The following is a 15,860-nucleotide window of genomic DNA, read 5'->3' as shown; positions in this document are numbered from 1 at the left end:
TCGTACACGTGCGGCTCCTCTCCGTGCACCTCGTACACACGCGCGGCTCCGCTCCGTGCACCTCGTACACACGCGCGGCTCCGCTCCGTGCACCTCGTACACACGCGCGGCTCCGCTCCGTGCACCTCGTACACACGCGCGGCTCCGCTCCGTGCACCTCGTACACACGCGCGGCTCCGCTCCGTGCACCTCGTACACACGCGCGGCTCCGCTCCCTACACCTCGTACACACGCGCGGCTCCGCTCCCTACACCTCGTACACACACGCGGCTCCGCTCCATACACCTCGTACACACGCACGGCTCCGCTCCATACACCTCGTACACACGCACGGCTCCGCTCCGTACACCTCATACACACGCGGCTCCGCTCCGTACACCTCGTACACACGCACGGCTCCGCTCCGTACACCTCGTACACACGCGGCTCTGCTCCTTACACAAGGCCGGGCTGAGACCAAAAAGCAGCCCTGACACAAAAAAAATTCACCAGCCCACATACAATGAATGTCCTCACCCAAATCGTAGAACACTGGCAGGTTGTGCCAACTTTTGCTTTAGCTCACACACACACGTATCACACAGCTCACACAAGCAGCTCACACACAGCTCACACGTATCAAACACAGCTTACATGTATCACACACAGCTCACACCGCTCACACGTATTGCACACACACACACACAGCTCACACATATCGCACACACAGCTCAAACGTATCACACACACACATGTATCACACAACTCACACACAGCTCACACACACAAGTAGCTCACTCATGATGACAGCAGTCCTGCATAAACCAAGGAATTATGCGCACAGGACCTGTGATGAGGTCACAGGAGGGGAGGAGTCATGGGTTACATGATCAGGGGGCACTGACACCTTCCCTCCTGTGACCGCATCAATTACAGCCTCTTGCACGACCGCAGCATCAGCGTGCAGAGGCTAAATTGTAGGTGCTGCGGATAGAGGAGCGCATAATGCCGCCCCCTGCTGCCTGCCGCTTGAGCAGCTGGTGCAAATCGCCTCATTATAGGTGCGGCCCTGATCAAGACTGAGCCAAGAAATATCTGAAGACAGATTTTTTTAAAAGGTTTCATATACTGATGAGACTAAAGCGACTCTTGATGGACCAGTTGGCAATGGTTGGATAAGTAACTGGTACAAACATCTATTCTGACACCAGCAAGGTGAAGGTGAGGAATAGCTATGGGTTGGGATTATTAATGATGAGCTTGATGGACCTTTTCAGGTGGCAGATGAACTTAAAATCAAGTCCCAAACCTATTACCAGTGTTTAGGAGACTCTTCCTTCATATAGTGATAGAGGAAAAGATCTGTATATTTCAAGAAAATTATGATTGTTCTGCAGGACAATGCTCCATCGCAGCATCAATGTCTCCACTGCTCGGCTGCCAGTAAAGGCCTTAACGATGAAAGAATAATGATACAACCTCTTCCTCACCGGACCTAAACCATTATGAGTAATTGTGGGCCCTTCTTAAATGGGAGATTTACGGTGAAGGAAAACAGACACATTTCTGTACAGTACAACACACAAAAATGAAATGGAACCTTCAATTCAAAAAAGGGGTCCAGTTCTGAGAAAAGATCCACGATAAAATTATTTTTAATCATTAAAAAAAACAAAAAAAAACAAAAACAATTATAAGGAGAAAATTTAATGTAGGGAACGCTGTTTAGGAAATAAATATAAGTAGGAAAGTGGGAATTCAATATATAGGCTCAAATGCTGCTATGAATTTCCATTCCCAGATGCAGTCCAAATTTTATGGTTAAGTAGAAACACCCATTTAATTGTATACACACAGTAAACAGTATCATGGCACAAATGATGGAGATAAATAAAATGGCTACTAGATCTTAATCAGTACATATATAAGTAAACATGAAAAGGAATAATAAGTTGTGATTTGACTGTACATACAGCTCTGGCAAAAATTAAGAGACCACTGCAAAATTTTCAGTTTGTCTGATTTTTCTCTTTATATTTTTGAGTAAAATGTAAATTGCTCTTTTATTCTATAAACTTCTGACAACATGTCTTCGAATTTCCAAGCGCTAAATTTTGTATTTTCAGAAAATGAGAAATGGTCAAAATAATAAAAAATGCAGTGCTTGCAGACCTCAAATAATGCTAAGAAAACATGTTCATAATTATTTAGAAACAACAATACTAACCGACGACCTGGCCTTTATGTCTGCCCCTTTCTCCCCTATTGAAATAGAAGATACTATTAACAAATTCCCCCTCCACAAATCCCCAGGCCCCGACGGTTTCAACAATTCATACTACAAAACCTTCAGTAAACTCTTATCTCCTCACCTTGCAGAAGTATTCAACTTTGCCGCAGTCCGGGGGCTATTTCCAAAGGAAATGCTTGAGGCCTCGATTGTCCTGATTCCAAAACCTAAAGGTAACCCTGAACTAATGACCAATTATCGCCCCATTTCCCTCATCAACACAGACATAAAACTGTTCTCCAAAATAATAGCCAAAAGGTTGAGTAACTTTCTCCCGTATCTTCTGGCCAATGACCAAATGGGATTCACCCATGGGAAACAACCCGCAGACGCTACAAGGAGATTAATAAACGTTATTAGGTACGCCAACTCTACTAAAACTCCAACAACTTTAATATCACTAGATGCCGAGAAGGCCTCTGACCGCATAAATTGGGACTTCCTTAGACACACTCTTTTCAAATTTGGATTCAATCAAAAATTAGTGACCACTATTATGGCACTATACTCAAACCCAAGCGCGAAAATAACCTCCAACAATCATATCTCAAACCCCTTTGCTATCTCGAACGGCACCAGGCAGGGGTGCCCTCTATCACCCCTACTTTTCAACTTGGCCCTCGAACCCTTAGCCGAACACATTCGTAACAATGCCAAAATTAAAGGTATCCATACCCAACACAAGGAACACAAAATCAGCCTATTCGCAGATTACATCATTTTGACTTTAACTGACCCCCAAAACTCTTCATCTGAGGTCTTCAATGAACTAGACAAATTCTCGGATCTATCTAATTACAAAATCAACCAGTCAAAATCGAACATCCTTCCCCTTAATCTTGACACTAAACAAACAGATGCAATAAAGGAAAAAACATCCCTTAACTGGTGCAACAGAGAGATTCCTTACCTAGGTATTTCCCTCTGTAATAATCTCCACCTTATGGGGAAGATAAATCTGAGAAATTTGACAGATTCAATAAGCAAAGACTGCTTAATCTTTAAAGAGAAAAATCTCTCTTGGTGGGGAAAAAATTATATCCTTAAAACACACATCCTTCCAAAAATTCTATATGTTCTCCGATGCCTCCCTCTGCCCATCCCGGTCATACTTCTGAGAAACATCCAATCTTTGTTCAAAACCTTCCTGTGGGGAGGAAAAAAAGCTAGGACTTCTTCCTCATCATTATACAGGAAAAAAGGGAATGGGGGGATGGGCCTTCCCAACATTATTGCCCATTATCAAACTCTTCTGATTAAACAAAGTGTCCATTGGATTTCCCAACGTGAACCTCCGGCCTGGTTTGACTTGGAACTATTTTTAAATAATGGTAAACAGTTAAGCAACATCATCACTCAAGCAATCTCAAATCATCTTCCTAACCTTAACGCTCACCCTCTATTCCTGGCCATTGCTCAAGCTTGGTGTAAATTCTCCAAACCAAGCAGACGGTCACACAAATTCCCCATTCTAAAAAACATACCCCTTACTCTTATTTTTAGCCTCTCTAACGTAACCCTCCCTACTATTTGGCCAGAATTAAAAATCACAAAATTGGGAGATATCCACAACGGCTCCAATTTCGTACACTTTGCATCACTGAGAAAAAATTTTAACGTCCCTCATTCCTTATTCTTAGAATTCATCCTCTTAAAAGATAATGTCCTCGCTTTTCTTAAGTCAAAAATGAACTTTACTCATGCTTCCATAAAAGTCTTACTCAATCCTCATCATAAAATCTTTTGGAGTCATGGCTTTCTCTATGACTCCTTCAATAACGACGATAGTTTGTCAAAAAGCCCTTATATGGTTACCTGGGAAAAAACCCTAAAATCCACCTTTTCTCCTGAACAATGGGAAGAGGCTCTCTCCAAAACGTACAACTCCACAATCTCATTTCCACTTCAAGAGACATACTTTAAAACTATTAGTAATTGGTACCTTACTCCGGCAAAATTAGCACACTTCGGTCCTTCAAACTCATCCTCACCCCTTTGCTGGAGAGACTGCGGCTTCAAGGGAGACCTATTGCATATGTTTTGGGAATGTCCCAGAGTCAAAATAGTCTGGTCTTGGATCTCTACCTCTCTCAATAAACTCTCCAACAAAACTTTAACCCTCACCCCTCAAATGGCCCTTCTTTCCCTTAACCTAGACGAACTAGACTTGGCACTCCAACCCATATTCATTCATCTTTGTCTTGTAGCAAAAAATTTCATCACTTTCCACTGGAAAAACAAAATACTCCCAAATCCAGAGGTTATCTTCCACCTAGCCCAGCAACATAGAGCACATGAACTGAATTTTGCTCTGATTAATAATCAGTTTGGAAAATTTTATAAAAAATGGAACAAATGGGACAAGGCCTTTCCGTCCCCTATAACTTATTTTCTTTCACCACCAACTTCTAGGCGCTACCATTTAACTGTATATTTCGTCCACTAATCCCTGTTAAATATTTGCTCACTCATGATTGGCCTTAATTGGCCTACAATCTCTCGTTATGCGTTTGTTCGCAGTCGTTTGTTTATACCTCTTACACCCCCAGTGACCTGGGCATTATGTACCCTATAAGTGTAATATCACTCTTGTTATATTGTTATATTGCTGCATTGATATTGTTTTCTCTTCCCCTCCCCATCCCTATCCTCTCCCCCCCCCCTCCCTCCTCTCCTGTCCTTACTCCCTATTCTTGCCTGTTATTTTAAAATCCAAATAAAATCTTTGGAAAAGAAACAACAATACTAATGTTTTACCTCAGGAAGAGTTCAGAAATCAATATTTTGTGGAATAACCATGATTTTTAATCACAGCTTTCATGCGTCTTGGCTGCTTTCCACCAGTCTTTCACACTGCTTTTCGGTGACCTTATGCCACTATTGGTACAAAAATGTAAGTAGTTCTTCGTTGGATGGCTTGTGACTATCCATCTTCCTCTAGATTACATTCCAGAGGTTTTCAATGGGGCTCAGGTCTGGAGATTGGGCTGGTAATGACAGGGATTTGATGTGGTGGTCCTTCATCCACACATTGATTGACCTAGCTGTGTGGCATGGCGCATTGTTCTGCTGGAAAAACCAGTCCTCAGAGTTGAGGAACATTGCCTGAGCAGAAAGAATCAACTGTTTTTCCAGGATAACCTTGAATGCGGCTTGATTCATATGTCCTTTGCAAAGATTAACCTGCCCAATTCCAGCCTTGCTGAAGCATCCCCAGATCATCACTGATCCTCCACCAAATTTCACAGTGGGTGCAAGACACTGTGGCTTGTACGCCTCTCCAGGTCTCCGTCTAACCATTAGACGACCAGGTGTTGGGCAAAGCTGAAAATTAGACTCATCAGAGAAGATTACCTTATTCCAGTCCTCTATGGTTCAATCCTTATGGTCATTGGCAAACTTGAGCCTGGCTCTCCTTTGCTTCTCATTGATGAAAGGCTTTTTTCTAGCTTTATATGACTTGAGCCCTGCCTCTAGGAGCCTGTTATGAACTGGTCTTGCCATGCACTTCACCCCAGCTGCCATTTGCCATTCCTTTTGAAGGTCACTTGATGTCATCCTGCGGTTGATGAGTGATATTTGAATAAGGTGACAGTCATCCAGGTCAGTGGAGAGTCGTTTGCCGGTTTGTAGCTTTGTTGTCCCCAATGTCTGCTGCTTGACCTTGTTGTAATGGACTGCCGTCTTAGAAATTTTAAGGATGGAGGCAACATGACGCTCACTGTATCCCTCTGCTAGTAAAGCCAGAATTGAGCCCTTCTTTTCCTCATTCAAGACTTTTCTTTTCAACTCCTTTGGCATAGTTAAAAGTTACTTTTTCATTCCTATTACTTTGGGATATTACAAGCACTTGTTTTGCCATCCTTGCTTGTCCTATTGTAAGAGGATTGTGAACACCACAGCAGGGTTTTTTATACTTTCCTTCATTAAATAAGACTTGGTTCAGGTGATCACTTAATCATACACACAATAGGTAGAATGAGGTGTACTCTGGTAGGAATTCAACTGACACTGGAATGGAATGGCTGTCAGACATGTAGAGAAGCTGATTTTTATAAAACTGTGCAGTGGTCTCTTAATTATTCCCTGAGCTGTGTGTGTGTGTGTGTGTGTGTGTGTGTGTATATACATTGCTCAAAAAAAAAAGGGAACACTAAAATATCACATCCTAGATATCTCTGAATGAAATATTACAGTTGCAAATTTTTATTCATTGCATAGTGGAATGAATACCAAAAGGCAACTTACATATTAAATAGAAAATGGTAGCACACCACACTAGCCAGAGGTCAGTTCACACCAGGCAGTCAGTATAGGGACCCATTCAATCTGAGATCACCTTGTCGTTGGTGAATGGGCTCACATCTTTTGGCCAAATTTTGTGCTAAGTATCTCATATGTTTTTCTAGATTACAAAAGCCATTATGCTATTCATATTTCACTTATTTCATATTTGATATGCCTTACAAAAGCCACTATGAACCCTTCTTTTCAGAGCCATAACTTTTTTATTTTTCCGTCTATATGGCCATGCGAGGGCTTATCTTTTTGCGGGACGAGTTGTACTTTTAAATGACACCATTGGTTTTACCATGTCGTGTACTCGAAAACAGGAGAAAAATTCCTCCAAGTGCGGTGAAATTGCAAAAAAAGTGCAATCCAACACTTGTTGTTTGCTTGGCTTTTTTGCTAGGTTCACTAGATGCTAAATCTGACCTGCCATTATGATTCTCCAGGTTATTACGAGTTCATAAACACCAAACATGTCTATGTCCTCTTTTATGTAAGTGGTGAAAAAAATTCCAAAGTTTGCTAAAAAAAAAAAAATTGCGCAATTTTCCAAGAGCCGTAGCGTCTCCATTTTTCATGATCTGGGGTCGGGTCAGGGCTTATTTTTTCCGTGCCGGGCTGACGTTTTTAATGATACGTTCTTTTGATCGCCCGTTATTGCAATGTCTTGGCGACCAAAAAAACGGAATTCTGGCGTTTTGAATTTTTTTCCTCACTACGCCATTTAGCGATCGGGTTAATGTTTTTTTTTATTGATTGGGCGATTCTGAACGCGGCGATACCTAATATGTGTATGTGGGATTTTTTTTTTTTTACTGTTTTGATTGGGGCGAAAGGGGGGTGATTTGAACTTTTAGGTTTATTAATTTTTTTTTTTATTTTTAAACATTTTTTTTTTTTCCACTTTTGGCATGCTTCAATAGCCTCCATAGGAGGCTAGAAGCATGTGCAACCCGATCGGCTCTGCTACATATGGGGGATGAGCAGATCGCCCATATGTAGCAGATTTACTGTTGTGCTTTCAGTGCCGACCACTGGGTGGCGCTGAAAGCCAAATGCCTGGAACAGCCATAGAGGTCTCATAGAGACCTCTGGTTGTCCAGGCAACATGACGCCAACCCCCGATCACTTGACGGGGGTCGGCGATGACGTCATTTCCGGCCCGGCGGCCGGAAATGCTATTTAAATGCCCGCAGTCAGCTTTGACAGCGGGATTTAACTACTTAATAGGCACGGGCGGATGGCGATTCCGCTCGCGCCTATTGCGGGCACATGTCAGCTGTTCATAACAGCTGACATGTCCCGGCTTTGATGCGGGCTCAGCGCCGGAGCCCTCATCAAAGCAGGGGAGATGTGTGATGATGGACTGTGTCCGTCATTGGACATTAAGGGGTTAAGTGGGAGAACTTGCACAATTGGTGGCTGACTAAAAACTTTTTTCCCCACTGAATATTGAGGTCTAGCTTTAATTCTAGAGTTAGGGATGATCCCGATTGGTTACACCTTGTCAAGGGTCCTGAGAATTTATTCTTTCATCTCAACTTGCTATGGCATCAAACATATTTGTAAATGCATACACATAACCAAAAAGATCAGGGGGGGGGGGTTATGTTATCAAATATGCACACGTTTCTATGCTAAAAAAAAGGAAAAAATGTTTAGAGAAGAAATTCATTAAATCGGAGAAGTCATCATGATAGTCTGGGTTGGACGGAGTAGACTGTTAAACTGAGTGACTACAGTCAGAAAATACCTTAAAGAAGTAGTGCTATAATTTATACACAGGATAGATCATTTCTGAATACTGGAAGTCCTAACATTCACTAGAATGGGGACAACACATGTTGGGAATCCCTGTTGAGGCTGCCAGCAGGTGCAAATCATGGAGCTGCAGGGACTCGAACATGGTATACGAGTGTGCCCAAAATGTTCTGATACCAGAAGTTAGGCAAACCCTTAATGTGTTGTGGATGTCGAACAGCCGCAGGGAATGAACATAATATACAAGCACGCTCAAGATACTCTGATAACACCCAAGCTTGGTCGGATAAGGTATTATCTGAGCATGCTCGGGTGCCAACCAAATGACTTCGGAGTGCTCGAAAAATATTTTCGAGTCCCCGCAGCTGCATGTCTCACAGCTGTTCGACAGCCACAACACATGTTCGATTGCCTATTTGTTAGGCAATCCCTGCAGCCTCGGGGACGCGAACACATTATTCGGGCACGCTGTAGACACTCTGTTAGCACCCAAGCATGCTGGAATAACGCCTTTTCTGAGCACGTATGCTCATCACTAATCAAAACCTAATGAAATTCCATAGATTTTAGTGCTGTTAAAGGTTTTTTGTCCCATTAAATACCTTGGATTCCTGAAGTCGGACAGAAGTTCATGTTGCAAGCTTGGGAAGTTGTCGGCTTTTGATGAGGCAAACAACCAACCGCAGGTCTACCTTGATGAAGGCACTGGACAACTCGTATTTACATTCCTCCGCCACATGTAACCGTACACTGATGAGAATGAACATATGTTCTGGTTACATTCATTATACTGTATATGGCTATGTATATTTAACTTGTTTTTCACTATCATTTTAGCAAAAAAAATGTTTTTCAAATAAAGGTAGAGAAGATTTACCGGCTGCCATGGATATGTATGCCATACATAAAATGCATTGTAAGGAGAGTGCACGGGGCAGGGTTTGCTGTAGCATGGCTGCTCCAGGGGTATGTTCGCTTTTCTGACACAGCGACATCTCCTCTGAGGAACGGTGACATGTTTGCCATGATTGTCTTGTTCTCCACACTTCAGTTCTCGTTTATTTACAGCGATGTGTCACTTACTGGGCTACTTGATGTAGTTTTGATAAAACCACTGTTTTATCAGCAGGAGATTATCACCAGAAGACTAGTTGCCTTGTGCCATCTAGTCCTATTGCTCTGTGCAGCTCCGCCTCCACCAATAATTGGCAGCTTTCTGCTTATGCAGTGCACATAGCTGCCAATCAGTGGTGTGGGCGGGGTTATACACAGCTTAGCATTCAGAGAACTGCTAGATCAGCAGCAGATAAAACTGTGATTTTATCAAAACTACAACAAGCTTCACTTTAAATTGTTACTAAGAATACAAAAACATTTTTAACCATAAGGGTTAATCAGTTGCCTGCTTTTTGACTTTTTGGGTAGGTTTTTTGACTCCAACCAATCATGGCAACCTCAGCAGTAGCATAGATCTGTGTTATAGTCTGTTTAGGGATGAGCAGTTTGGGTTCGTCTTGTACCGACCGAATTTTAGTCCAAAATTCGGTTCAGGTACAGTTCTGGTACTTCTGGAACTTAAACCCGAACACCATAGAAATAAATGGGAACCCGAACTTTGGAGCAGAAAAATACATCTCTCTCCTCCATGAACTCTAAAGCGGATTTCCAGGAGAAGTTCGTGTTAGGAGTTCAGCACCGAACACCAGGCGTTAGGAGTTCGGTGCCGGACACTAGGCGTTGGGAGCTCGGCGCCGGACACCAGGCGTTGGGAGCTCGGCCCAGGAAACCAGGCGTTCAGAGCTCGGCACCGGACACCAGGCGTTAGGAGCCCGGCGCCGGACACTAGGCGTTTGGAATTCAACGCCAGACACCAAGTGTCCAGTATGAACCTTGAATTTTACAGTTCAGGTTTGCTCATCTCTAGTCATGTACTGTCAACAACATGCAAAATGTATGGGGACCGAATGATCGTACTAACAATTATTAACATCAAACGGTCCGTGTAACAGAATTACAGTGGGTTTATATGGTTAGATTTCTACCCGTAATGACCACTGATCACCTATATAATAATTTCATCAGCATTCATTTAGGGCCCTTTCACACAAGGTAGCGCAAACTGTATGGTGACAGAATCATTGAGAATAATTCTACTGAGCAGTTCCATTTGTGGCAGGCAGTTGAGTGAAGCCATTCCTACTTAGTCAGTGAGTGGGTCTTCAGTATGTTTTGTCCACCTGCACACATGGCAGAAGGGAGAGGCTTCTGCTGCAGTTGGTTGTCTTACAGCCACACACCGGTCCCAACGCTGTGCAGTTTGCATATTGTCAGTAGCACATCCCTTGAATATGTTCTAGAAATAACAACTTATTTTTTATACCGTATACATGAACTTATTAACCAACTGGTAAAGAAAAGGGTGATTTTAAAGGTCTTTAAATATGCACCAATCGATTTGTTAAGTCGTTGATCAATGCTTTGTATGGACGAAACCAAACCCACCCTAACACAACTACGTGTTTTAATATGATGTAAGCAGAACCCATAATTCTACATTGCCAAATCTCAAGAGTATATATTTTTATCATAGGCGTGGCTCATAAGATAATTATGCAGCGCTACCCAAAGACACGCCCACAGAGCAACTGTGAGCCACACCCCTGAGTAAAGACTCTACATATTTGCAATAAATGCCCATATCTCTGGAACCGTATGGTGGATTTACAAAAAAGCAAACAAGAGATTACTCAAGAGAGTGGCTAGAATAAAAAAAAAAAGCATGTGCGACCGCTGCTCGACTGGAGATGTGGTTGCACGTGCTCATTACTTCTCCATTTACACACAGAACTTTGAGACCCCTGTTGTCATATTCAGTGAGGATCTCAGGGGTCAGACCCCTAAAAGTCATACATTCTGTAGATAGGGGACACATGTTGATTATTGTCCTGGACCCATAGAATTCTTGTGTTAATGCTAAAAGGCCGTCGTCCACTGTTCTCCCTGTGGCCCCTGCGCACCGATGATGGAATAAAGGAATAATTTTTAAGGAAATGGTGAGTGACGCTTTTGTTTTACTGAGCACGGACAATATGTTGCTACAATATGTTTAAACAAAAAGTATTCTAGAAATATTGCAGAGGACAATCGTTGTTCAAAGAGTTGTCCCATCTTAAAGAGGACCAGTCACCAGGTAAAAAGAGGCCTGCTTTTGATCTGATCTTATCCCCGGCTGCTCTCCTGATTATTCTATTTTTTTTTTTATTCACTATACTTTTCCAGAGACATGGGTCTTTTTATTTAGTGCAAATTTGTATGATCTTTATAAGGGGGCATGGTTCACAGGATCCTCAGGGGCATGTCTTTAGGTTTGTTTTGCATTAGTACCATGTGAGCAACACCCCCTTATAAAGAACATAAAAAGTGGCACTAAATACAAAGGTCCATATTTCTGGAACCGTAAGGCAGATTAAAAAAAATGAAAAAAAGGAATGCTCAGGGGAGCAAGGGGAATACAATAAGAGCAACTTGTGACCTTTGGATAGGTCCTCTTTAAAGACCTAATATGTAATAATTATCTGATAAATGTGAGCTCCACCACTGGAATCCACAGCCAGAGAACACGACCTTGTTGCATGCAGTCCGGAATACAGAGTTGACCTCTCTTCTACATGAATTCTAAAAAATTCTCAAGTAATCCCGCTCAACAATTATTGTAACTCCTTTACAAATCGGTGAAGAAAACCGCTCACGCATGACCCACCTCTCCGAAAACTGCGGTGTTTCATGGCCCTGTTCTTAAGATAGATGCGGACCCCATGCTTAAAAACACTACAAAGAATACGATTCAATTAACGTATCTCTGATGCAAGAGTGAGAACTAATACTAAGAAGATTGGGACTGTCCATGGGCTTCTGTTATTATAGTCAATTTCTCATCCTACCTGAGACCACGGACCGGAGCTCCATTCTGCTGGACAGTCCTGAGTGTTGCACTGTTGGGCCTGGATAGGAGTACTCACTGGGCAGTTGGAGTGTCCAGCCAGTTCCTCACCCTGCATAGTCTTTTTTTGAAGGCACTGAATAGTCCTGGTCTGTGGGCCACCACCACAAGAAACGCTGCATGGACTCTACTGACCAGCTGACCAACTGTAGGAAACAATGAAAATAACAACGTTTAGGATGATCGATAGATTCACTTTTCCAAGTTTCCATCATTGAAGGCTACTTACAACGCTGGGCATGGTTGGGTATTGCACAATTTTGGCTCCAGGACTTGTTTGCTCAACAACCCGCACATGCTAGAACAGACAAATTTCACATTCATTTGACCTTAAAAATATGGAAAAAGATAATACTAAATATACAAGGGCTATATGTACATGTAGCTTTTTGAGGAGTTTTTGGAGCAGAAACTTTTAAAAACTTTCAACATTTCAAAACTCCTCCAAATCTTGGAGTTTGCACTCAGTTTCTGTGCCAAAAACTCATCAAAAAGACTCCTTCGTCTGCCAATCATCTATTCCAGAATATAGCAAACTCAAGACCTGATTGATCCTCAAAAAAGTTGTCTTCAAATTTAGTTCATCAAAATTAATCATTAAGCAAAAAATCATGGCTACTTTCTTCCAGCAGCAGAGCCTCACATGTCCACCGGTAGTGTGTAGTATTGCCTCTTAGTACTATTGACTTCAATTGAGCGGCGCTGCAATACCAAACACAAACTGTGGACTAGAGGTGCAGTTTCTAGAAAAAAAAGACAGTAAAAAATACATCCTTTTTTTTATGTCCTGTCCATTCCCGTACGACAATGAATCTCTGCCTTTAAGTACACTATTAACCCACTCTGGAAAAAAAAAGTAATTCTGGGCAAAGGACACATTTTAAAATGTCCATCATTCTACCCCCAAAAATGACGCTTTCTCAAAATATGAAACCTTTACTCTAGTATTACATTGGCGTAACACATCAGCCCTTATTCCAGGTGTATAGTGTGAAGTTCCTGGGCCCCAGTGCAAATTTTGTAACAGTTCCTGTCCCACCTACCGTGTGCCATTTATAAACTTGGATATTTATACCATCCTTGTGGGCCGTACGAATCGTGTGCTAACTCCGCCCACAAAGAGCGGCCTGATGCTGGCACCGGTGTCAGGACCTAGTCTTTCACTGCACACACCTTAGCTTTCAGTAGATAGTGAACACTGTGTGCTCACAGCGTAAGAAGAAATTAATGGGACGGCAGTTATCAAAATGCAGCTGCCGACCCAAGCACTGCAGTCCTCGGGAATCTGCACGGGGGTGAGAAAAAAGGTCATTGAGGGCCGTAAACAGCCTGCAGGCCTTAGTGTACCTAAGGTATGTGGGATCAGAAGTGAGTGCTACCTCTGCTCCTCATAGCTATGCCCACTGGCTTACGTAGTCAAAAACATTCCATAATAAACACTGAATAAAAACATTTCCTTACCCCCACCACATGTGACTGAACGTTCTGTATACATAGGGACCCAGGAGAAAGTTAGTTTCTTCATAGGTGCCTCTTCATTTGCAGAAAAAGGTAATGTATATTCCTATACAAATCCACCAGTCTTCCCTTTGTAAAGAACCTAGAACAAAAGGAAAAGAAAATTGAAAAACTGGGCTGCTGTTTAGTCCTCACCGTAAGGGCGCATGCAGACGACCGTAATTTTGGTCCGAGTGTTACCCGTCAAAACATCGGATCACACTTGGACCAATGTTATTCTGTAGGGCCTTGCCACTGGAAAATGACTGTCCTTGGTTAGATTTGAACCAGTAACCCGAGCAATGGAAACCTACAATGCTAAACTGTAAGAATAATGTTTATTATTGCATATATTGCAGCTACTATGTTCTACTGTTTATTGGGGCAGGAGTCTCTGTCTCCAACAATAGTGTTATATTGTCAATAATACATTGTCTAAAAAAAAAAAAGAAGAGCCCCAGGACGTTCCCGCTCACTGTTCACACTGTGTGTAGCTGGAGCACATTCTGCTGTCACTTTACAAGCTGGCAGGCGAGATGCTAAGATCCCGAGCTGTAAGAAATACCAGTTGTAAGCTGCGTTATCTTTGTTCATGAATAAATATATCTTCACTGTTGAACAGCAGGACTGTACACAGATTAATCCACAGCCAACATAACCACCCACCCTCCATGCTGTCCAAGAGCTGTTTACTGGCTAAGTCATGAAAATGACTTCCAACACCTATGGGAAGGTTGTGAAAAGAGAAACTAGTTCCCACTCACTTCAATTTTTAAAGTGTGCCTGAGAGGTGGAATCTCAGCGTGCTCTGTCCGAGATGACCCCATGACTTCAACAACATAGCAAAACCACTGAGCCACCATACTGCCCAGGAGATTATTTATAGATAGGTTATCAATATGACTACCAGCAGCAATGGCAAGATCATAAAAGAGAAAGCTAGATGCCCAAGGCATCAAATCAGTTACTTCATTTTAATTTCTAAAGTGTACCTGAGAGGTGGAATCTCATTATTGTTGGTCAAGGTTGAACCAATCATTTCAGTTCTAATCACTGAGCCACTGTACTAGCTGGCAACAGCCACTGTATTACCTGGCAACTGACACTGTGCTATACTATAAGCATCACCAAGCCACCACCATGCATCACTGTAGGAATCAATAAGCTCCAACTATGCTTCACTGTAGGCAGGGTGTTCCTTTCAGTGTGTGCTTCATTTTCCCTCCTCCAAACAGTACATAATGACACTGACACATGGGTTAAAGCATAATGACATTAACACTTTGGGTACAGGGTAATGACACTGATACCTTGAATTGGGAGTAATGATGCTGACAATTACGGAACAGAATAATTACTCACTGATTCTTGGGATATATGATAGTGACACTAAAACTTGAGGTTCTCTTTCTGACTGGATGTTCACCTAGTTCTCATCATCCATTAGTGACAATAACCCTGAGTGAAGAATGAAGCTACATTGTATCTCGTTGTTTATATCTCCCCATACTGGTTTAAGCATGGTGGTGAATCTTCTGATTTTTCTTCTCTGTAGTTTATGCTCATCCTGGAGCCGGTCAGGCAGATGATGTGATCATCTCCTCTTTGCACAATGACACAATTATCAACAATCTAAATGTAGACAAATTTTTTTTGAGGTGTGATATTTATACGAGGTCGAGATCTATACTGTCCTGCAGTCCAGAAGATTATCTACTGTAACAATATGTAGTATACAGGGTGGGCCATTTATATGGATACACCTAAATAAAACGGGAATGGTTGGTGATATCAACTTCCTGTTTGTGGCACATTTATATATGGGAGGGAGAAACTTTTCAAGATGGGTGGTGACCGTGGCGGCCATTTTGAAGTTGGCCATTTTGGATCCAACTTTATTTTTTCCAATGGGAAGAGGGTCATGTGACACTTCAAACTTATTGAGAATTTCACAAGAAAAACAATGGTGTGCTTGGTTTTAATGTAACTTTATTCTTTCATGAGTTATTTACAGGTTTATGACCACTTACAAAATGAGTTCAA

At 42.2% G+C, this 15,860-nt stretch overlaps 1 long non-coding RNA gene across 1 annotated transcript; it reads right to left on the bottom strand.

Annotated features, from left to right (window-relative positions):
* Positions 1–5,770: 5,770 nt before the first annotated feature.
* LOC141095895 (uncharacterized) lies at positions 5,771–14,125 on the bottom strand. Its single transcript, XR_012233487.1, has 4 exons — positions 13,782–14,125; positions 12,550–12,618; positions 12,262–12,466; positions 5,771–9,070 (listed from the first exon to the last, which is right to left on the bottom strand). It is a non-coding gene; the product is annotated as an uncharacterized lncRNA (long non-coding RNA).
* Between the last annotated feature and the right edge of the window lie 1,735 nt (positions 14,126–15,860).

This window comes from Dendrobates tinctorius, unplaced genomic scaffold (genome assembly GCF_039654945.1).
Source record: "Dendrobates tinctorius isolate UK_male_01 unplaced genomic scaffold, ASM3965494v1 ptg000009l, whole genome shotgun sequence".
NCBI lineage: Eukaryota > Metazoa > Chordata > Amphibia > Anura > Dendrobatidae > Dendrobates > Dendrobates tinctorius.
Note: the sequence above shows the minus strand (reverse complement) of the source record. Positions and strands in the feature narration are given on the sequence as shown.